Here is a 25,508-nt window from a genome sequence, read left to right on the forward strand (position 1 = left end):
CAGCACAGCCCCTCCGGTTCAGCCCAATTACTTCATGCAATCTATTTATCTAATGATAGTGAGGACTCTGCAAATATATCACATGATGCCTGGGAGTAGTAACACACCATTACCTCTTAATGCATCATGATATCACAAATGTCAATATTCTCCTCAACCTTCTAGAACTGCTCTCCAATGACTCTAATGGGTGATGCGAAGCATTTGCTGAATATTCTTCCAATAATCAGTGTTTGCTTTTGGTTGCACTAGTGGGAGTCTATCAGTGTCATGAGAGTCCAACACTAAAGCAAGTAATGGGTGTTTTTTTTTCTAATATCTATATTATGTCACATTTGCTAGATGAAGGGGAGAGAAAAAAGAACTTCAGTATTTCCATGTGACAACATATTAACTTGGGAAGGATAATTTCTTTTTTGTGACTTGTTTGTAATGGCCCCACAATTTCTCAGACTTCGATTCCATCAGGGGACAAGAAATAGAGAGTAAATGAAACCCTGTAGAGGAGGAATGATTGGCTCTTTTCCCCTCATCTTTTTGAGAAAAAGTAGCTTCTTTGGAAAATGAAAACAAAGCAACAGAGCATAATTTGTTCTATTGTGGGTTTGAAGCCCTACCAAATGGATCGTAACATCTTGTGACTATTAACAGGAATGGAAATATTGGGCTAGATTGAGTGTCAAGGGGGCACTTTGTGGATTTTTGAACTGTCAGGCTGGTATAAGAGATCCTCTGGCAGGCGACATAAATCCACTTCTCTGCCTTATTAGTCACGCTGCTGGCATTGAAATTTGGACTTTCTAAAACTCTAATTTGATAGAGTCTAGCATGTAAGGTTAGGAAGAGAAGTCCTTGCCAGCTTCCTCATTTTAGTTGAATTCTCTCCGGGGTGTTTTTCCTTTTATTTGTCTAGTAGAATTGTTTTGAAGTAAAGAGAGGTGGTGTAGCATATAATGGATACTGAACGGGATTTAGTCAGCAATAAATGAATGAATAAGTGAATGGAAATGCATTTAGTAACTGGTTACTAGTTCTATAATGCCTGGGATTGTCTTGCTCTTGTATTTGTATTCCCAGGAAATGGTGCATAGCATGTACTTAATAAATTATCTATCTATCTATCTATCTATCTATCTATCTATCTATCTATCTATCCATCTATCCATCCATCTCTATCCATCTATCTACTTACCTATTATCTCCCACATGCTAGGATCTGTGCTATATACTAGGTATACAAATATAAGAGCAATATATTTCTTATCCTAATAAGGGAAACAATTTACATAGAAGGAACGGTAGGTAGAAAAGTATGGCTGTGATTAATTTTAGTTTCTAGAACAAGATGAGGAAAGAAGTAGGCAGAGGGAGCATAATCTCAAGGCAAGAGTTCATACCTGAACATCATTTTTGAGGTTTTATTTAAGAAATAGAGACAGAGGAGCAGCAAGGCCAAATATATTTGGAGGTAAAGACTAGCCTAGCTAAGTGTGAACAAGAATAGGCATATTCTTGAAGATTGAATGCTAAGAGTTTTAAAACATGCAAACATACATAGACACACATGTATATTCATATATACACATATTTGTATGTGTGTATTTATATACATATATTAGTGTGTATTACACACGTGTATAAATCATGCATAATATACCTGCACATATAACAATCTTAAATGTGTGTTCATCTAAACACATATGTATATATAAATGCGACACACATGTGTCTGTATGTGTATATATACATGTGTGTATGTGTATGTGTGTATATATATATAATATATGTGTGTGTGTGTGTGTGTGTAGAGAGAGAGAGAGTGTATATATGAAGATATAACAACTAATGGAAATCTCTACCAAGATTTGAAGGAGCTGGGACCCATCCATGTCAATGAAGAGGATTGCTTAGGCCAAAGAAACCCCTTATTTTTTGAAGTACTTAATTATATTACTATAAGCTTTTAGGCAGGAAGAATCATAAGCCTTTAGAGGTCTGCAAATTCAAGTACCCATACAATGCAGGAATCCCTTGCAGAACTACTCTGACAAATAGTTCACCCAGTTTACTGCTAATGATAGGCAGCTCAGTATCTTGAAAAACAAGCATCCCATTGTTGATTAATTGACAGGAAATTTCATTTGGAGACATTATTTAATCAGCACTAATACTTTCAAATTACAATATATTAACACGTATGTGCATTAGAGTAGCTTTATTTCAAATCTTCTCTTAAACGAGTATATCTTTTTTCCATGTATATATGTATGTGTATAGGTATATATGTATACACACATATACATATATATTTTGAAATGAGAAAATTATATTTCAATTTGCACTCAGAGTTCGTCAGTTCTCTTTCTGGAAGTGGATAGCAGCTTTCGTCATGAGTCTTTCTGACTTGTCATGGATCTTTGCATTGTTCTGAGTAGCTAAGTCTTTCATAGTCGATCATCATTACAATATTGCTGTTACTGTATACAATATTCTGTTCATTTCACTTGGCATCAGTTCACGTAGGTCTTCCCAGGTCTTTCTGAAACCATTTCCCTTGTTATTTATTTATTTATTTGTTTGTTTGTTTGTTTTGGCTAGGCAATAGGGTTAAGTGACTTGCCCAAGGTCACACAGCTAGTAAGTGTTAAGTGTCTGAGGCTGAATTTGAACTCAGGTCTTCCTGACTCCAGGACCGGTGCTCCATTCACTGCACCACCTAGTTGCCCCACCCCTTGTTATATTTCTTCTAGCAGAATACTCTTCCATCACAATCACATACAACAACTTCAGGGTGATGGATATCCTCTCAATTTCCAATTCTTTTATGCTACAAAAAGAGCTGCTATAAACATTTTTGTATATATATATAGGGCCTTTTCCTTTTTCTTTGTTTTCTTTGGGATATAGGCTTAGTATTGGTATTGCTGGGTCAAAGATATGTATAGTTTATAGACCTTTGGACATGGTTCCAAATTGTTCTCCAGAATGGTTAAATCAGTTAACTTTACAAACAGATCATTAGTGTCCCAATTTTTCCACATCCCCTCCAGCATTTGTCATTTGTGATGGATGTGAGGTGGTACCTCAGAGTCATTTTAATTTGTCTTTCTCTAATCAATAATGACTTGACTGAAAGTATCTTTTCATATGACTACAGATACCTTTGATTTCTTTTTCTGAAAACTGCCTGTTCATATCCCCTGACTATGTATAAATTGAGAATTGGCTCTTATTTTTACAAATTTAATTTAGTTCCTTATGTATTTGAAAAATGAGGTTTTATATGAGAAACTTCCTGTAAATTTTTTTTTGTATTACTTCATTGTCTATGGTAGCTTATAAAAAAAATAGAATTTCCTTGGTTATCTCTTTTAATTAGGTCTGTTTTTGCTTTTGCTTTGTCTAAGATCATGATTGCTATCCTTACCTTCTTTTTTTCACTTTGGCTGAAGCATAATAGATTCTGTTCCATCCCCTTTATTTTCTGTGTGAATCTTTCTATTTCAAGTGTGTCTCTTGTAAGTAACAAATTGTTAGATTCTGGTTTCTATAGTATTCTGCCTTCTACTTCCATTTTATGGGTGAGTTCATCATATTCACATTCATAGTTACGATTACTATGTATTTTCCTCCATCCTATTTTGTTCTGTTTATCTTTCTCTCTCATTTTGCCCTGTTCCTCCTCAAGAGTCTGTTTTGCTTCTTACTACTGCCTCCCTTAGTTCACTCTGCCTTTTATCACCACGTCTTCCTTTTCCCCTCCTACTTCCCTGCTGGGTAAGATAGGGTTCTATACTTAAATAAGTATTACATAGACAGATAGATAGATAGATAGATAGATAGATAGATAGATAGATAGATAGATGGATGGATATAGCTATAGATATAGCCTTCCTTCTTTGAACAAATTGAGTGAGGGCCAAACATTGCCTACTTTCTCATATTCCCCTCTACTGTAAAAGCTCTTCTTTTCATGCCTCTTTTTTTGTGAGATGATTTCCCTCATTCTTCCTTCCCCTTCACCCTGCTTCCGGTGCATCCCTCTTTCTCACCCCTTCATTTTTTGGGAGATCATCCCAATATAATTGACTGACCCATGCCTTCTATCTATATAGACTCCTAATAATGATGATAAAGTTCTTAGGAGTTACTCGTATCATCTTCCCACATTGGAATTTAGACAGCTTAACTATATATTTTTTGATACTTCTCTGGAATCTTTTGTTTGAATGTCAAATTTTCTATTCAGCTCTGGTCTTTTCATCAGGAATACTTAACACTCCTCTATGTCATAAATATCCAGTTTGCCCCCTGACTTTTGCTGGGTAGGTTATTCTTGGTTACAACCCTAACTCCTGTGCTTTCTGGAATATCATATTCCAAGCCTCCACTCCTTTACATGGGAGCCACTAAATTTTGTGTGATCCTGACTGTGGCTCCATATTTGAATTCTTTCTTTCTGTTTGAAATATTTTCTCTTTGACCTTGGAGCTCTGGCATTTGGCTATAATATTCTGGGAGTTTTCATTTTGGGATGTCTTTCAGGAGGTGATAGGTGGAATCTTTCAATTTCTGTTTTACCCTCTGGATCTAAAATTCAGGACAATGTTCCTTTATAATTTCTTGAAATATGGTATCTAGGTTCTTCATTTGATCATGGCTTTCAAGTAGTCCAACAATTCTTAAATTATATCTTTTGCATCTATTTTTCAGATCAATTGTTTTTCCAATGTGATATTTCACATTTTCTTTTTTTTATTCTTTTAACTTTTTTTTTATTATTTCTTGCTGTCTCATGCAGTCATTAGCTTTCACTTGATCAATTTTAATTTTTAACGAACTCTTTTCTTCAGTGAGCTTTTATACACCTTTTCCCATTTGGCCAATTCTGCTTTTAAGGAGTTCTTTTCTTTGGTTAATTTTTATGCTTCCTTTTCCATCTGTAGGTTCCCAAAGTGGGCAATACTATCCCAGAGGGGTGCTGGAATGATCCAGGGGTGGCAGCAGTACTTTGAAATTACATGAATTTAAAAAAAACTGTTAAAATGTTAAAGAAAGTAGATTTCCAGGGGGGTGTTGAGTATTTTTTATTAAAGGGTGGTAGGCCAAACAAGTTTGGGAACCTCTGTGGTTAGGCCAATTCTGCTTTTTTAAAGAGTTCTTTTCTCCAGTGAATTTTTGTGCCTTTTAAAAAAAAAATTAAAAACCATAATTCCAATTATGTTTTTAAGGTGTCATTTTCCTCAATGTTTTTGTACCTCTTTTAATCCTGTTAAAACAGTTAATTCTCTTTTCATAATTTTCTTATATTACTCTCATTTCTTTTCCCAATATTTCCTCTACCACTCATTTCTTTTTTGAATGCTTCCAGGAATTCTTGTTGGGCTTGTGTTCACTTGGCATTTTTCCTTTGAGGCTTTTGGTTGCAGCTTTTTCATGTTGTCATCTTATGAATTTGTGTCTTGTGTCTTGATCTTTCCAGCCATAGTAGCTTTTTTTACTCAAGTTCTTTTATTGCCCTTTGCTCTAAGCAGAGTTGGGCTCTGCTTATGAGGGGGTAGGTACTGTCCCAAGCTTTAAGCTTGTTTATGCTTCAGTTTTTACCCAGGAGGGTCTCCTGCTACTCTGCAGCCACAAGTAGTAGCACTTCTCTTTGCCCTGGCATTATGTCTATGTCTCCTGCTCTCCCACAGCAGCAAGCCCTTGTTCTCCTGTCTGCCCTAGAACCATGACCCAGAATTTCATAGGGACAATAGAATTGCCAATTAGTGGCAGGCTCTGAACCCAGTGGTCAAACTAAAGTTCTTAAATATGTATAAACAAATGTCTAGAGTTCACATAATCATCTAGAATAGGAGAACTTAAACTTTTTGTCAATCATAGACTTCTTCAGCAGACTGGTCAAGCCTAGGGACCCCTTCTCAGAATGTTCTTAAATACACAAAATAAAACACATAGGATTACAAAGGAAACTAATTACACTGAAATAATTTCTTTTTTCTTATCTAAGTTCACTGGCCCCAGAAAATCTATCCACAGACTCCTTAAAGGATCCATGGACTCCATGTTAAGAATTCCTGATCTAGAAAAACTAGAAGCCCTAAACTGCAGAGATAAATTTGACCTCATAATTTTCACTGAGATTGGTCTATAGGTCTGGATGGCTATCCTTCATTCCAATGAAACAGGATATGTATAAGAGAATGGCAGCATTAAATAGTAAGAAGTTTTGTTAGGGCAAAGCCAAGATGGCAAATTAGGGGCAGTTACCCAGCTGAACTCTTCCAACATTCACATTCAAATAACTTTAAAATAATGTCTCAAAACAGATTTTGGAGGGCAGAGCCAAGAAAAAATTGGGATGAGACATTTTTCTGGCCTAAGAAAACTTGAGAGGTTAGCAGGAGAAGTCTATGATACTGGGGTGGAGGTCTGTCCAGACTCTACACGGGGAGGAGGCAACAGTGATGACAGCATGAGCAGCAGCAGATTTGAGCACTTTCAGCCCAGAGGCCACAAGGGAGCCAGACAACCACTCAGAAAGAGATTACAGGGGACCTTTTTCTGGCACTGGGGACAGCTGGCACTGATTGGCAACTCCATTGCCCATACATAGTGTTGAGTCTCAGTCCTAGGACAGAGAGAAGTGCTAGGCATTGGGAGCAGGGGTCCTGGTCACAATACCAAGATGAAGAGGTGTGCTAACATGTGCAGCTGCAGGGGACCAGGGTCCCTTTTTGGATAAAGACCAGAGCATAGACCAGGAAAGCAACAACCATACCTCTCCCCATATCACACCACTTTGGAAACACTGAAAACTTACAGAACTCCAGAACTAGGTCTGAAAACAGCAGCACAAAGGAGCCTGAAATTTGAGACAGTGCCTCCCCACCCCCAGGTTAGCAGAGCCCAACATAAAGTTCAAAGTTAAAAAATGGGTTGTAAAAATATGCAAACAACAAAAAAAGAATTTGGCCATATAAACTATCACAGTGTCAGGGAAGAGCAAGACATAAACTCAGAAGAAAACATCAGTGTGAAAATAGCTACCAAAAAAGCCTCAGAAATGCTCACTGGGCTCAAACTCAACAAGACTTCCTGATAGAGTTAAAGAAAGAGATGAGTAGTAGAAGTAAAATTGAAAAAAAAATGAGAGGGGCAGCTAGGTGACACAGTGGATAGAGCACTGGCCCTGAAGTCAGGAGGACCTGAGTTCAGATCTGGACTCAGACCAAACACTTTACACTTACCAGCTGTGTGACCCTGGGCAAGTCACTTAATCCCAATTGCCTTAAAAAAAATGAGAGTGATAAAAAAAATTATGAAAAGAATTAACAGCTTGGTAAAAGAGGTACAAAAAATACTGAAGAAAACAATGCCTTGAAAAACAAAATTGGTCTAATAGCAAAAGAGACACAAAAATTTGTTAATGAAAAGAACTCCTTAAAAAGAATTAGCCAAATGAAAAAAGACGTACAAAAACTCACTGAAGAAAATTATTCCTTAAAAATTAAAATTGGTCAAGTGTAAGCTAATGACTGCATGAGACAACAAGAAATAATAAAAAGTCAAACAAACAAAAAAAATAGAAGAAAATGTGAAATATCACATTAGAAAAACAATTGATCTGAAAAATATACCCAGGAGAGTTAAGTTATCAAGTATTGGACTACCTGAAAACCGTGATCAAATAAAAAACCTAGATACCATATTTCAAGAAATTATAAAGGAACATTGTCCTGAATCTTAGATCCAAAGGGTAAAATAGAAAATGAAAGAATCCATCTATCACCTCCTGAAAGATATCCCAAAATTCAAACTCTCAGGAATATCACAGCCAAATGCCAGGGCTCCCAGGTCAATGAGAAAATATTTCAATTCAAATATCATGGAGTTAGAGTCAGGATCACACTAAATTTAGTGGCTCCCATGTAAAGGAGTGGAGAGCTTGGGATATGATACTCTGGAGGGTCAACGAGTTAGGATTACAACAAGAATCACCTACCCTGCAAAAGTAAGTGTAATTCTTCAGAGGAGAAAATGGATATTTAATGAAATAGAGGAGTTTCAAGAATTCCTGATGAAAAGACCAGAGCTGAACAGAAAATTTGGCATTCAAACTAAAGATTCCAGAAAAGCATCAAAAAATAAATATGAAAGAGTAATCATAAGGGACTCAACTGTCTACATTCCTATATGGGAAGATGATACATGTAACTCCTAAGAACTTTCTCATTATTAGGGCAGTTAAACAGAATCTGTATAGACAGAGTGTGTTGGTCTCAATTGATTATGTTGGGATGATCTCCAAAAAAATGAAGGGGTGAGACAGAGGGATGCACTGGAAGAAGGATGAAAGGAGAGGAAGAAGGGGGGAAATTATCTCACTTGTAGGCATACAAGGAAGAGCTTTTATAAAGGAGGAGAAATTGGTGGGCAACAATGCTTGAACTTCACTTTTGTCAGAATTGGTTTAAAGAAGTAAAACTACACACACACACACACACACACACACACTGAGTTGTGTATAGAAATGTAACTTACTAGGAGGCAGAGCCAAGATGGTGGAATGAAAGCAGGGACTCATCTGAGGTCTCCCTAAATCTCTTCAAATACCTCTAAAAAGTAACAAATCCTAGAGTGGCAGAGCCCAGCCCAAGACAACCTGGAAAGTCAGCAGGAAAGGTCTGTAGCACTGGCCTGAGAGAGGAGTGTCCAGTACACAGGGCGCAGCACCTCACCCAGCCTAAGCAAAGTCAGGGACTGAATCACCAGCAGCAGTGGTGGGTTCCAGTCTTGTCAGCCCACAGACACCAGAGACAACTTAGAAGGTCAGCTGTTGGAACTGAGTGAAACAGAAAAGTGGCCCAGCACAGGGCTGCAGGGTGTTCCAATACAGCCCAAACCAGGAGTAAGCCTTGGGAGTGACTGAATCAGAAGCAGTAACGGCAGCAGCAGCAGTAGCAGCAGCAGTGGCTGTTCCTGGAGCTATTGGCCCACAGATTGAATGTTTAAAAGTCACCTATTTCGACTTCTGGGAGCCAAGATGGCAGAGTAAGCAGTAAGTTGCTCTCACCCTCCCTTATTGACCTTGAAAAACCTAGAGAATATTGTCCAGGAAAAATCCTCAATTAGTACAGTCAGCAGAAAGACTAGATACAGCTGTCTTTTAGTTCGGGAGACTAACGGGAAAGATCCCTCTTGCTGAGGCTGAAGGGGACCAGTACAAGAAGGGAGGTGTCCCAGCAAGCTAGTGGCAAGCCCCACCTCAGCAAACCAGTGACCAGACCCCTAGCCCCCAGCACAAGAAGCCTGGGACAGTGCCCCCTGTGCTCCAGAAGCAGAGATCAACTATAAAAGCCAGAAAAAGGCAAACAACACGAGCAAGAAGCAACATAGAAAAACAACGACCATAGGAAAGTATCTTGGTGAAGGGAAGATCAAAACACAAATCCAGGAGAGGATAACATTGTTAATATGCCCACATCTGAAACCTCAGAGGGGAATGTGAACTGGTATCAAGCCCAAAAAGCCTTCTTGGAAGAGTTCAAGAAGGATTTTAAAAGTCAAATAACAGAGGTAGAAGAAATGCAACTTACCTAATAGGGAAATAGGATAAAGAAAAGGGAAGAGAAGATAAAGGGAAGATAAAAGGAGGGGGGATGAATTAAGTGAGGCAGTGGTTAAAAGCAAAATAGGTTTTTGAGGGGAGACTAGATAAAAAGAGAAAGAGACAAAGAACCAGAAAATAATGGGATGGAGGAAAATACACAATTAGTAATCGTAACTGTGAATATGAATAGAATGAGCTCACCCATAAAGTGGAAGCAGATAGCAGAATGGATTAGAAACCAGAATCCAACAACATGTAGTTTAAAAGAGACACACTTGAGACAGAAATTCACAGACACAGTTATAATAAAGACCTGAAGCAGGATCTAATATGCTTCAGCTGAAGATAAAAAGTCAGGGGTAGCAGTTATGATCTCATACAAAGCAAAAGAAAAAAATAGGCCTAATTAAAAGAGATAATCAAGGAGAAACTATATTTTGCTAAAAGCTACTCTAGACAATGAAATAATATTACAAATTTTATACCAAGTTTTTCTAGCAAAGGCTTCATTTCTCAAACATATATTGAAAACAGAACTATGTCAAATTTATAAAAATAATAGCCTTTCCCCAATTGATAAATGGCCAAGGGGTATGAACAGGTAGTTTTCAGAAGAAAAAAAATTGAAGCTATCTATGTTCAAAATCACTATTTACTAGAGAAAGGCAAATTAAAACAACTCTGAGATACTACCTCATACCTATCAGAAATGACAAATGTTGGAAGGAATGAGGGATAAGTAGGTACACTAATGATCTGTTGGAGTAGCAGCGAACTGTTCCAATCATTCTAGAGAACAATTTGGAACTTCACCCACAGGGCTATAAAACTACTCATACCCTTTGACCCAGTAATACCACTACTAGGACTGTATTACAAAGAGATCAGAGAAAAAGAAAAAGGACTTATATGTACAAAAATATTTATAGCAGCTCTTTTTGAAGTTGCAAAGAACTGGAAATTGAGGAGATGCTCATCAACTGGGGAATGGCTGAACAAGTTGTGGCATATAATTGTGACAGACTACTATTGTGCTGTGGAAAATGACAAGGTGGGGGTGGTTTCACAAAAACATGGCAAGACCTATATGAATTGTGGCAAAGTGAAGTGACAAGAAGCAAGAGATCACTGTGCACAGTAACAGCAATGTTGTAAGGGTGATTAATTGAAAAAACTTGGCTACTCTAATAAATACAATGATCCAAGACAATCCCAAAGGACTCATGATGAAAAAATGCTATGTACTTTTAGAGAGAGAACTGAGTGCAAATTGAAGTATAATTTTCTCACTTTACTTTTTTTTTTTGCTTATACACACACACAAATGTATGTATGTATATATACATACATACATACATACATATATATAAAAAATTTTTTTGAGGAGGGACTCAATAAAAAGAGAGAGATGAAGAACCAGAAAATAATGGGATGGAGGAAAATACACAATTAGTGATCATAACTGTGATTATGAATGGAATGAGCTACTTATAAAGTGGAAGCAGATAGCAGAATGGATTCGAAACCAAAATCCAACAACGTGTAGTTTATATATATATATGTGTGTGTGTGTGTGTGTGTGTGTGTGTGTGTGTGTGTGTGTGTGTGTGTGTGTGTATGTATGTATATGTCTATATAAACACACATATGTATATAATGGAAATATGTTTTGCATGATTTCACATGTATAATTGATATATTGCTTGCCTTCTCAGGGGGTGAGAGTGTGAGGGGAAGAGAGAGAATTTAAAGCTCAAAATGTAAAAAGAAAAGATAATTAATAAATAAATGATAAAAAATTGGAATCTTGGTGAGGGAAAAATAACACTAGAAAACATAGGGATAAATGAATTTTTCCTTAAAATGGCAACTAACATGTATCTATACGTAATGGTATAAATTATAATGCCTTCCAATAAAACTAGGAATAAAACAAACAAGCAAAAGAAGATATGCTCACATGAAGGAATCAAGGAACCAGATGAAAGAAGTATGGTGGAGAGGATAACAGTGAAAATCAATAGAAGGAGGAACATAGGTGATTTTGCCATTAAATGATACTGCAAACCACCTAAATAAATAGGAAACAGATGAAATATGGGAACAATTACGAGCTTAGCACTAAGGTTTAATACACTAATGATAAAAGACTTCAAATATCTGGACATCTGTTGGATCTCTGTCATAAGCAGAATAGGTAGTAACCTTTTTATATACTTTAGACATAATTTTATCCTTCAGAAGAAGGAGGAATCAATGAAAGGAAAACTTTTCTGGATCTGATTCTTGGTAACAGGAAAGAACTCATTGCTGGGGCAGAGATGATTGGAAGTCTGGGTGAAAGCGACCTCTCCTTTCTAGAATTTGTCATAAAGAAGGAAAGGAAATATGAGCATAGTCTGAAAATGTGCCCTAGGTTTTAAGGAAATAGATTTCAAAGGTTTCAGAAAATGATAGGTAGAATCTTGTGGACCAACATTCTACTGGGAAAGTCAATCACAGAGGTATGAACGAGCCTCAAAAGTGAAATTATGATGACACAAAGAGAAACAATTTCAGGGAGGAGGAAAAATGGGGTGTCAAAAGAGAGTAATGCAAACGAAGAGGAAACTCACCCAGCACCTTATGTGTAAAAAGTAATTGTCTGGAAGATGGTAACAAAGACAGGTAAAACATATAGATGGATTACAGTTCTGTAAAAATAGTGTCAGGGCTACCAAAGCCCAGAATGAACTGAGGCCAGAGAGGAAAACTAAAGACAGTAATAGATGAAAGCTGTTGTTTCTGTTGTCATTGTTCTTGTGGATGCTGCTGCCATTGTTCACTAAAATGGGGGGAGGGGAGGCTCAAAGAAGATATAGGACTTTTGCCTGGGGTGGGTCTGATAATGCTAACTGAGCACAAACTAAAAGTTGAGTTGTTCAATTTTTTTTTGCTCCTTTTTTTTATGCCAGTGATAAAACCATTGTATTTGAAACTCTAGATCAAAACCAACAAATGAGTTGACATCTAAGAGAAGTGAGGTGAAAGTAAGAAATTTTTTAGTTGCCCTTGATGAAGTCATGTCCCCTGGCCTAGAAGAACTTCTTCCTCCAGTAATGATGTGATGGCCAACCCATTGTTAGTAATTTCAAATATTATAGAAAATTGGAGAAGTACCACAAGATAAGATGTACTGATTTTCAAAAGAGTCAAGTAAGCAGAGATGGCAAACCATAGACCAGTGCACTTGACTATGACTCTTGAGGAAATTCAAAAATTAATCATTAAAGAAGTAGCTGCAGACTATCTAGAAAGAGAAGCAGTGATTATAATTATAATAAGCCAATAAGGTTCACAAAGAAGTCATGCCAGACTTACCTTATTTTCTCTTTTTGGATGGGATTACTTCACTTGTAATATAGAGGAAGAGATAGGTAACTATTACTTCCTTTTTATTACAAGTGAAGTAATCCCATATTTACTTAGTATTAGTGTTTACTTAGTAAACACATATTTACTTAGATTTTAGCAATGCTTTTTATTAAGTATTTCAAACTATTCTTGTGTAGAAGAGGAAGAAATATGGAGTAGATGATGATACTACAACATCTGTTAAGAACTTGTTTATGGTTGGACTCAAACATGGTTGATAACGGTTTAATGTTAAAGAAGCCGGACCCCAGGTGTCTGTGCTTAATCTTCAGCTATTGAAGTGTTTAATTATAATTTGGAGATAGGAATAGATGTATTGCTCATCAAAACTGCAGATGAAACAAAGTTGGGAGGGATAGCTAACATAACATATAAAAGAGTCATGATCCCCAAAACTATTGATAAGCTAGAAATTTGGTCTGGAGAAATCTATTAAAATTATTATTATTATTAATATTAATTAATATTATTAATCTATTAAGATGAAATGCTGTACACTTGAGCATAAAAATCAACTTCATACAAGACGACAAAGGAATGAAGATTGATCAAAAATGGCTCCAGGAACTGTAGTAGACTTAAAATTCAATATGAGACAGCAGTGTAATGTGGCAGCCACAAAAGTGAGCACAGTCTTGGGCTGCATTAAAAAGGTCTAGGTTCTAGTAAAAAGGAAGTGGTAGTCTGACTGTACTGTAATCTCACAGGACTCCATATTTTCAGGTTTGTGCACCACAGATCAATAGGAACATTGATAATGGGGAGAGTGTCCAAAGTAGGGTAACCATGATGGTGAAGGTCCTTGAGTCCATGTCATTTGAGGATCAGTTGGAGGAACTGGGTATGTTTAGCATGAAGAAGGGAAGACTCAGGGAAGACACACTACCTTTCTCCAAGAATTTGAGACTATACTGCGAAGAAGGAATAGGATTTACCGTCTTTGCTCCCAGTGGATAGAATGAGAAGCAATGGATGGAAGTAGCCAAGGGGAAAACATATTATTGTTTAAAATGGCAATTCACAGCCAAAACTTATCACTAAGTAAAAACTGATCTGTATCTTGATTTAATTAATCTACAAAAGATTCAGGATTTCCTTAATATGGGTACCCACCCTCCCACTACCAAAATAGACTATAACTGTCATTAGAGTTATCTGCAACCAGAATATCTATCCCATGTTAGTAACCCTTTCAGTAGTGAATCTCTTCACATTTAGCTGCATTCTTGGAAGACAGACACTAGCCGTCTCTAAGTCAGTACGTGAATTCTCCTTTTTGGATAGGATTGTCATATGTTTCACTGAAGAGTTGAGAGTCACCTCCAAGCTATTAAGAAGACCTTGGAGAACTTTAGTGAAAGAATAGTTAATAATCAATAAAAGTAACAAGATCCTTATTTCCTTTTATCCATACTTCATTTATCAAAGTTCCTGTCCCTTCATGGGGATGAGAAAAGTACCTTGGAAATTTGATTTTTAAATAACCCAAATTATCTCATTCAACACTGATTTAATTAACTGGAAAAATGCTAAATCTCAGCTCACTGCTGTGGAGACATACCCTCTTTGCCACCGAGGTCAGCCTCAAACTTGTGGCAGATGTTGTAGCCACAGACTTTTATTTTATTTTATTTGCTCAGCCTGTTTTGATAATCTTCACATTTGCTATTTTAATCATTTTTATAAGATTGAATCACATAATTTTCTCCATTTAAAATTTTTCTTCTTTGTTACTGAAACACTCTCTAACAATTAATCAAACCACAAAATTATCAAGATTTCCCAAACAGATTGGTAATTTCCATACTTTCCAATAACTATTTTGGACACTTGCAGTTTAGCACATTAAGATGCTTATTAGTGGAGAGTTGTGGAATGAGCTCCAATTAGTGAATTATAGTGTATTCATTTCACTGCACCAAATGCTCATTAACAGATTGTTTGATTTTTTCCCCCATCCACACTATAAAAATGGCTAATATGCCTTACCAGTAATACATACGCTCATGGTCACGTGATGGATATCTTTTACTTACAGCTGCCCGAAGCAATAGCATTTTCACAGTTATTTGACCTTATTGAGCAAGATTCTCTCCCATGCTAAATCCCTTGTATTACATATGTTTTTGAGAAGCTCCTCTAACTCTACTAGGCAACTAGGGGTACCATTGAGTATATTACTGGTCAAGTATATTAAATGGTCTCAAAATTGTGGCCAAAGTACTACACTATTTACTGCTGTTTGATTAAAGAGTGTCTGGTCTGTCCCTGTTTCTAATGATGAGTATGATGATGTGAAAATGATTATAGGATCACATGATTATGAATGTAGAGCTTGAAGGGATCTTTAAGTCACCCAGTTCAACATTCTCATTTTACAGATGGTTGTGATAACACAATGATAATGATGATGGAGCATGGTAATAATGCTGGCTAATGGTAGCAATGACTGATGAGTTAATAATAATAATAACAGTTCTCATTTACATAGCACTTTGCTTACACATCAATTTCTTCACAACAATCCTATAATGGAGATAGTGCAAATATTATTACCCCCATTTTACAGAAGGCAAAACTAAGGCATACAGGGATAACATAACATATGCGTAATCAACTCAGAATTAAAATCATTTCTTCTAACTCCAACCCAATGCTCTTTCTATTGCAACATAACTATTGTGGTGGTAGTAGTAATGATGATGAAATCATGGTAACAGTGATGATTAGGATGAAATAATAGTTCCATTTCATGAGATCTTCTGAGTGTTGAAGCATCTAGGATAAATATCATGAGGCTTTTTTTTCCTATTAAGAGGTTTTGAGTAGAACAGCTCTCATGCCCACAAACTAGAGCAAAATTTCACTATGAACTATAAAGCATTTTACTATCCATATACTTATTTATTCTGTGGGCCAAGCCATATCTCCAGTTGGCATGTTGATATTCAGTATGACCCTCATGACTGCACAGGAAACCCATAACATGTATAATCTCCTTAGCTGCTGAACAACAACAGAATAACTCGACTTGATTTTATTTCACTGGGGGGAAAGTTTGCTAGTTTATAATTGGTATGAACAATTGCAGCCCAGAGTGAAGAGTGATAAAAATGCCAGCTCCCTAACGTGAGTATCTTTTTGTATCTAAGAATCCAATTAGACCGAAAGAGATGTTCAAGATTCAATGTTATAGAATGATAGACATACAATCAAGGAATTCTAGGGTTCGAAGGATCCTCGGAAGTTATGTAATCCAATTATACTGAGGCAGTAATCCTTCATACAATAATCTTATCATTTAGCCACTATTGACAATCTTGGTTGATTGATAGGAAATTCTCCGTTTCCTGAGGCAGCCACTCCATTTTTAGATAGCTTGATTGTTATGGAGCCTATACCCTTTTAGCTCTTTCACACAAGAACATTTTGCCTTTTTTTTTTGTATTTTCAGTGCTTAGTACAGTGCCTGACACATGATAAGCACTTAATAAATATTTATTGATTGATTGACTAGTAATCATAGATGAGGATATTGAATCCCGGGTTAGGGAAGTAGCTTACCTAAATTGAGAAAGTGGCAGAGTTATGGCTTGAACAGAAATCTTTTGAAAGCAGTCTGTAATGCCATGGCAAAACATGAAATAAAAAAGAAGAAATCGCTTTCCTTCTTGTTTACAAACGGATTGTATTATTTTTGGAAGTAATACTATCAGTTATGTCTCCTAAATGACTTGTACATATTACCTCTATCCCAAGGAAGCTGTCCTGTTCATAGGATACTAGTGTCAAAAGCTTAGAGAAACATCAGAGATCATCTAATCCCAGAGATTTTAAAAGTGTTGTCTAAGAACACACAGGTAGTGAGTAGTAGGTCTGGGATTTGAATCTTGGATCTTTGACTGCCAATCTTGGACTCTTACAACTACATCAAGCCACCTGATTCCTTCTTTTTTTCTTTAGTTTCTTTCTTTTCTTTCTTTCTTTCTTTCTTTCTTTCTTTCTTTCTTTCTTTCTTTCTTTCTTTCTTTCTTTCTTTCTTTCTTTCTTTCTTTCCTTCCTTCCTTCCTTCCTTTCTTCCTTCCTTTCTTAAATTTCTTCCTCCTCCTAGAAACTAGTTTTTTTAACTGCAGCTATTGCAAAGAGAGACAAATTAGCATCTAAACTAGTTTCATTTTCTCTGATCCTGTCCCATCTGGTGTTGTCTCAGTGTTGCCTGTCTGACCTACTCCTGATTTATCAGCTCTCATTTATGTAGTTTGAAAGTGCACTGGAGAATGGGAAACCTTTCAAGGGAAAGTGATAAAGGAGATCAGCCTTAAGAAACAGAAGAATTCTCTTCACTTTTCCTGCCAATCTGCATTCACATACCAAGGAAGAGGGAAAGGAGGAATGAAATCACCTAAGGGAAAGAATAATTTTGTCTTTTGCTCCCAGGAAGAATTTTGATGCAGTGGCAATTCTAACCAGTACTGCTTCCTTTCATGCTGCTAAATCCCCTTTGTGGATGAAGGAAAAGGGGGCTTCTCCCTCATACCAAATAATGCTTGCTTTAATTTTTCAAAATGGCTGTTATTTCATCAATATGAATATTCCTTCCACCCATAAGGATCACCTATTTGAGGCAGCAAAGTGGCAAAACAGAATGTTGATCTTGGAGTCAGTTGGAGTTTACACCTTACTTCACAACAGTTTTGTAAAGTTAGAGTCACTTACTAACCTTGCCTCAGGTTTCTCATTTGTAAATGGGTGATAATAATAGCATAGTAGCTACCTCAAAGGGCTGTTGTGAGGATCAAATGAGATAGCATATGTAAATAAAGCCCTTTATAAACTAATGTAAGCTATTATTAACATATGCCTAAGCTTTGGTGACTCAAAACAATTTAACAAAAATTTCTTGAGTACACACTGTATGCCCAGTGATGTGCTAAGAATTGAGGGAGAGAGGCAAAGTTAAAGAAAGACAAGATAGGGGATCACATTGCTTAGACCTTTGGAAACAGTCTTTAAGAATCTTTGTTGTGGGAAAAAAATTCACTCCTGTCCAATCCAGCCCAGTGCTTTCTCATTTAGTCTGTCTGCGTTTAGCTGTGCAGATCATTGGACAACACATACAAAGTCCTTTTCTGGGTTTATTCTCAAAGCCTTTTTAATATAATGGGACCTTGCTGAGTGTGGCCTTTGGTGGATAGCCTTTGAGAACCTAGGTCAGGTCCATACCATAATGAAGTCTTAGAGCAGGACTGTAGTGGAGGAAATCATGTTTTATTACAGGTCTAATTTACAGAACATTTTATGCCTTATGAAGTGCTTTACTTGAAAAAAAAAACTGTCGGAGGGGAGAGCAAAAGTCTTATAATCTTCATTTAACAGATGAGGAAAAAGAGACTCAGAAAGGTGAAGTCATTTATTCTGGGGAAGAGCAGTATGTGGTAAAGATAAAAGCCCCAATTTGAACTAGGGTCTTCTGACTTCCAATTAAAGGCTGTCTATAATGTATCATGCTGCCTCCTAAATCTCATTGATTGAATATTAGATCATTCCAAACACTGACCCAATCATCATTCTAGGCTCTAACCATATGTAACATAATCAACTTGAAAATTAACTTTGGTCCTAAGGTTGTTTAGGGGATCAGAGGATTTCTAGTTAAAAATCTTATTAGAGATAATTTATTCCAAGGGTTCTTAACTTTTTTGTTTGTTTGCTTCATGGACCCATTTGGGCAGTTTTGTGAAGCATATTGACCCCCTTATCAGAATAAGGTTTTTAGCTACATAGAGAATGTAGGGTCACTAAGGAAACAGTTCAGGAAATATACATAAAAAAATTAAAAGAACAAATTCCTGGATCTCATGTTAAGGACTCCTAATCTACTCCAGGTACAGCTAGACGGCCCAGTGGTTAGAGTGCCAGGCTGAGAGAAAGGAAGATTCTTCATGAGTTCAAATCTGGCCTCAGATACTTACTAGCTGTGTAACCTTGGGCAAGTCCCTTTACTCTGTTTGCCTCAGTTTCCTCATCTGTACAATGAGCTAGAGAAGGAAATAGCAAACTATTCCAGTATCTTTGAATATGATTGAAAAATGACTAAACAACAACAATCTCTTTTATTCCAACCTTCTTAATTTACTCCTGAAGAAAAGCCCAGGAGGGGAAGTAATTTGTATAAGGTCACACAGCTAATATGTACCAGAGTCAAATTTGAACTCAAGTACTCAGATACCCAAATCCATACTTTTGTCTCTCCACTGAGGGGCCTCTCAAAGAACCTTACAGGTTTAGTGATTAGCTTTTTTCCCCTTTTTTCAAGTATCAAGTGGTTTAGCTCTTAGACGCTAATTAAAAAACAGACCTAGAGACATACCAGTTCCCTATAGCCTGCACCAACAGCATCATTCATTAATTTATGACAGAAATTGGCTAAATAATGCAAGGTAGGGGGATTTCTCCTCCTTTCTCCAGAGGCCACCATTTTGAAGAATTATCCCAGCCTTCTTTCGATTCTTTAATGTCACCACTGAAAACATAGTAATAAAACACTGCTTAAAAACATGTGGTCCTAATTGCTGGATTCAACAAAAGTAATAGTAATTAGCCTTAAACTGCAGTCTACATAGAAGCCCTATGGCTAATATAATTTATTCCCCAGCTGAATATCAAGCCATTTCTAAAGAGTCTCATTTGTTTTATACATGGCAGTTTTCACAGCCAGTGGGTAAGTTTGGGGTGGGTGTTCATGCCATGCAAGGGAATTCCAGGAAGAAAGATGAGTGTGAACAAAAGCACAGAGGTGGGAAATCACGGTCATAGGTTTAGGGAATGAGTAGACTAGTTTGTCTGAAGCATGAGTTTCATGATAAAAATAAGGGGTCGTAATCAGCACGCTACAATTCCACCAAAAGGGTCCAGCCTCTAGCAAAACCAGAATCCAGCATAGGTTGCATCAGCTCTCCTCAGTTCCCTCTTTTATGCCTTTCTCCTAAAAGACTTGGAGATTTTATGCTGTCCCCTTGCTACCTAGAGATACCCAGAATACAGCCTTACTCAGTCAAGCTTATCTTTAGTAAGTCATCCTCTACCCATTTGCAGCCAAGATCCTTCTATTAAAGTTTGCCTTCTGGCAGGATCTGACAAATTAATGCAATCCAGCCTTTTCCATTTCTGTCAATGACTCTAGATACATCAGACGTAGCAGACTAACAGAAGAAATTGAGTGAGGATTGTAAGAATTGGGCACCAGTATTTGTTTCAAACAAGAATATCCTGTACACGGGCTTTGAAAGGGCCTTACCTGATTTTCCTGTAGTCTGATCTCTATGTGTCCTACAGTTTTGCTCTAGTTTCCCATTAATACTACCTATATGAACCTAGAGTGTTAGGCTTGGAGTCAGAAAGACCTGAGTTCAAATCTGGCTTCAGACACTTACTAGCTGTAAGACTCTGTCAAGTCACTTAAGTTTCTTCATCTGTAAAATGAGCTGGAAGAGGAAATGGCAAACCACTCAAGTATTTTTGCCTGGGAAACCCTGAAAGGGGTCCTGAAACATTGGACACAACTGAGAATGACTAAATAACAAAAACAAAATATGAACCTTATTGAACCTCTCTACTCCTTTTTCTCCACAAGTAGCTTTGAAACAAATGGGCCTCACACATGGTCCTATGTAGTACTGAAAAGACTGCTGTGTTCTAAGTCTGAGGGACAGAGTTCAGATCCTTGCTCTATTGCTGCCGAGGTGACCTTTGGCAAGTTATTAAAGGATTTCTGGCCTTTCAGTTTCTGCTCTGTAAAATGAGGGGACTAGTGTAGTAAATAAGGCACGAGTCAGGAAGATGGGTTCAAATCTCACCTCATCCATTTTTACAGAAGCTGAATGACCCTGGGCAAGTTATTTAACTTCTCTGTTTCTTCATCTATAAAAATGTACTGAACCTGTAAGGTTCCTTCTAGTTAAATCATAACAGAACTCTGTCAGGTGAAGAATGATCATCACTATTTGAGACTCTCACAAAATGGTGAAGTTCCAAGGCCATGATTGCACCTCCCTAACTCCTAGTCCACAATATTATCTCAGCAACCAAATTACAATGTGTTGTCATTCTGATTACATGAGTGAAACATGCATGGTTGAGTATATGTGAAAATATTGCTTCCAGTTAGACACGTAGGAGATTTGGGGGCCTGCTTCCAGCCATTTGTGACTAAGGAGTTTGCGATGGAAACAAAAAAAGAGTTCCCTAAGCCACTACTCTGACCCAGAAGAGCTGATGACTCAGGAGATGGACAAAATGGAGAACCTTTGCCTGATCTCTCCTTTCTGGAAGTAAATCATATAGTCTGTTTCCTTCATCCTACAAGTCAGATGGGAAAATGTTGCCCTCCCTCCTAAAAAGCCTCCATGTGGTCATGAATACAGCTTCACCTCTCCATTTGTTATTTGTTCTCTCCTGATCTTAAGGAAAACGATTACTTCATGGTGGACATAAGCAGGACTGGCAGGGACTTTGAGAGTTCTAAAGTGGTTAAATGTCAGAAGAGGCCTGTGAGTATGAAGGCTATGGTGCTTCCAGAGTAGCAGTGACTAACATCATAAAGTCTGTATCACAAAGAACGGGAACCAACAAGATGATTGGTGCATCATGGCTCATTTCTCCAGAAAATGTGTTGGATGTAGTTTGCCAAGTGTCTAGTCAAGATGAAATGCAAAATGATTAATTAGTTTTCTTGTAAATTGTTTTATGCCCTTGTGAAGCCCAAATGTTAGACTCTCAACAGTAACAGTAGTTGAAAGCAAAGTCATTGAATTCTGTCCTAGTCATTCTGGTATATGTGCTGGCATTCTTTTTCCTTTGAATTTCTTTTTTTTCCCCACCTCTCTGTTGGAATAAATTGCCAGTCCTGTCCCTAATCCATGTTTATATATCAAGTTTTTTTCTCTTTTCTTAAACTCTCCCCTTTTGGGGTGAAATTATAGAAACTATCAACTTGCAAACAATAATTTTAGCATATTTAGTATTGTCCCCAAGATGCTTGGGTGTCAACAAGGCAATGAATGTGAAAATGGTGAGCCTAATCTTCCTTGTTAAAGGCCAGGATTCACCAGGACTAAATCATATCCCCAAACTAAAAGTCTGGATATAGAATAGGGAACAGTGAGTGTCTTTAGACTGTGAGGGAAAGGGAAGAGTCGAAGAAAATTATATAATTTTGAAAAGCAAAGATCATGTCGTGTATTTCCCATGAAAAATTCCTTTTGATAAATTCCAACCCTGTGTCGGTTGAACTGAAGGATGCTTTCTATCAGTAGGTTAAATTTTAAAAAGGGATCTGGTCACCCTTTTGGGCTACCTTTGGCAAAGGATGAGGTCATCCCAGCTCAGAATCCCAGGATAAATTGATGGAGTTGATGGCGATAAAAGTTATGAAAATCCATCCAATGTCTTTCTAAGCTCATTGGATAAGGGAATTTCTATTTATTGTGTCTATTTACTTTGGCTGGCCTCAAAGCCTGATGAATGAGGGCCAAAAAACCCACTGAGCATGCTCATAAAGCACTTATTTCATATGAAATCTTTCCTTCCACTCATTTGCCTCCATTCATTAAAGTTGGGAGAATCTCTACATCCTTTAAATTCCTGAAGTTGCTGAACTGCATACAAGATTCAGATTGCTTTACAATAGCTGTATAAAATGTAACAGCACAATTGAAGCTGTTGAAAGGGTATAGACACACTGGCAAATTTATAAAAAGTTTGGCAATTTTTATTAGGCTTCATGTGTTGTGATGTAGAAAGAGCAATGGATTGGGAGCCCGAAGACTTGGGTTTTGAGTTGGCCACAACTTAGCTCTGTGATATCAAGGAAACCTCTTCATTCTGGGCCTTGCTTCCTCTTTTTTAAATGACTAGTTTACAAGTTTTCTTCTATCTCTGACATTTTATGAGCCTATAAAAACCTGGGTTCTAGTCCCAATTGCATCTCAGATTAGCTAGCTATATGATCTTGGGCTAGTCAATTCTTTCTCTCCATGCCTCAGTTTTTTCATCCATGACATGGAGGAGGTGGCATTGTGCGATTCCTAATAATTAACAAATTACATTCGCAAAGCAGTGGGAGGTTTACAAGACATATGGCCCTTAACAATCTTGTGAGGTAGATGAAAAAATAATTATTGTTTCCATTTTACACAGGAAAAAAAAACTGAAGCCCAGGAAGGTCAGGAAATCTATGATCTCTTGGGTTTCCTCATATTGAACGAAGAATTCATAGGATGATAGATTTAACATTGGAAGGAAACCAAGGGGTCATCTGGTCCAACTTATTCATTCAAAAGATAGAGAAAATAAGTAACTCACACAAGGTTAAGCAGGTAATAAGTGGAAGAGTCAGAATCTGAACTCAGATTTATTGATTCCAAATAAAGATCCTTTTTTTGTTTTACTACAACTACTTCTCTTAGTCTTTGACCAAGTTTTAAGCACTACTATAGAATCAATTATAAAAGCACTAATTGCCTAGTATTTAATTAGTTCATGTATTTTTATTTTCCTTGATTAGGTCAAGCTTTTCTATCCAAATAGAGGCAAATTCTGAGAAGCCAAAAAATGCAAATGAAAAAAAAAATACATTTGGACAGGTGGTGTCTTCCTATTGAATAGAAAGGAAAAAAAAAAGAATTCTTACCATAACTTGAGTGTGGTGTAGGTCACAAAAATACATAAATCCAGACATCATTTATTCTAAAGGAAACCACAGTAAGAATCCCTTCTACCACCAGCCTAACAAGTGGTTATCCAACCTTTACTTAATGACCTCCAATGAGTGACAATTGACTACCTCCCAAAGTAACTCATTCCGTTTTTGAACTGGTTTAATTTTATGAAAGATTATTTTCTCTCTTTTCACCAAGTCTAAATCTACCTCTTTACAGTTTCTGCCCTTCCTTATTTAAGGAAACTAACATGTATAGTCGACAATCTCATATGCCCTCATTTGGCATTTTTCCTTCTAGTTTTACTTTTTTGAAAATGAAGACCTGCTAAACAATGAAGAATCTCTCTTCATTTTATTAATCACCACCTAATTTCTCTGCAGAATTCTAAATTTCTCAAATTCAATACTCAAATGTAGTTATCTCTCAACATAGGTTTTCCTGTAACAACATCACACATTTCTATAATGCTTTACAGTTTACAAAGTACTTATCTTCCCAAACCCTGGGAGTTAGATAGAACAAATAGCATTACCCCCTCCCTCATGCTAAAGATGAGAAAACTGAGATGCAGAGAATCAAAGTTCAGAGTATCACAGACGAGATAGAAAGGATCTTAAAGTTCACATAATTTAATGCCCTTATTTTAGAGATGAAGAAACAACAACATAATAGTTAATATTTGCATGGTGCTTAAAGGTTTGCCAAATGTTTTTATGCATTATCTAAATTTATCTTTACAAGAAACCCGTTATATAGGTACTATTATTACTTTCATTTTACAGATAAGGAAACTATTGCTCAGACTCATGTGATTTGCCCAAGGTCACATAGGTATTATTAATCAATCTCAAGTCTGTTGACTTCACATCCAGCAAACTTTAAACTGAGCCAGGCTGCAAGGTCACCCATGGTATTAATCTAATTCAATTCAATTGAATATTTATTAAATACCTATTACATACAAGACACTCTAATGGGCTGAACTGGGACTCAAAGTCATGTCTTCTACCTCCCAGGTTAAATCTGCCTCCACTCAAGCATATTTCCTTTCATAACACTGTAATTTTTGTTACTTTGACTATGGACTAGATTGATTTTCTTGGCGTGTGTGTGTGTGTGTGTGTGTGTGTGTGTGTGTGTGTGTGTGTGTGTGTGTTTGTGCCTATGTGAGAGCGCATCTTTTCTGTGTTTATGTTCTTGTCATTTATGTTTGATCGCAGGCGATAATGCCAGGGACTGTTTTCTTAATTAAACTTATAGATAAGTACACCCAGAGGCTACTGCAATGGGCCCAGCTAATAAATTAAAAATAAATAAATAATAATAAAGAGCCATGCCACTTAAATAGCAGGCTTACAGGCTTCCTGTGAGATGACTTCTATGCACTGCCGAAAGCATTAAACGGATTAAGGCAATTTAATTAGAGCTAGAGCAAGCCTGAAATTCCTTACCCATATGACTTTCCCCAGTGGGAGGCTCCCCTCATGTACCTACTTTATCTATGGGTGGAAATTTTGGGAGAGAGCCAAGTTGCCAGTGCCTTACCTCAGTTGTTAAGTCCATAAATCTTTGGGAAATAGGGAATTTCTCCAGTGTGGATTTACTGGTGCCATTTTCCCACTGGCAAGAACAAGTGTTGCTTTGCTTTCAAGAACCCTGAAGTTAGAATGCAGAATTTCATTTTAAACACTGGCAATTATAAATGATCCATTTCACCCAAATGTTACCTTACTGAAGACAAAATTCGAGTTAATGTACTG

General features: G+C 37.0%; 1 long non-coding RNA gene across 1 annotated transcript in view; it reads right to left on the minus strand.

The window, feature by feature from the left end:
- Nucleotides 1–25,508, minus strand: part of LOC110192156 (uncharacterized) — a 128,932-nt gene that overhangs the window by 26,541 nt on the left and 76,883 nt on the right. Inside the window, exon 5 of the long non-coding RNA XR_013484541.1 lies at nt 25,294–25,404. This is a non-coding gene — a long non-coding RNA (uncharacterized LOC110192156). The remainder of the gene's footprint in view (nt 1–25,293; nt 25,405–25,508) is intronic.

The sequence above is a fragment of the Phascolarctos cinereus genome, unplaced genomic scaffold, assembly GCF_003287225.1.
Source record: "Phascolarctos cinereus isolate Bilbo 61053 unplaced genomic scaffold, phaCin_HiC Scaffold_2;HRSCAF=192, whole genome shotgun sequence".
NCBI classification, from domain to species: domain Eukaryota; kingdom Metazoa; phylum Chordata; class Mammalia; order Diprotodontia; family Phascolarctidae; genus Phascolarctos; species Phascolarctos cinereus.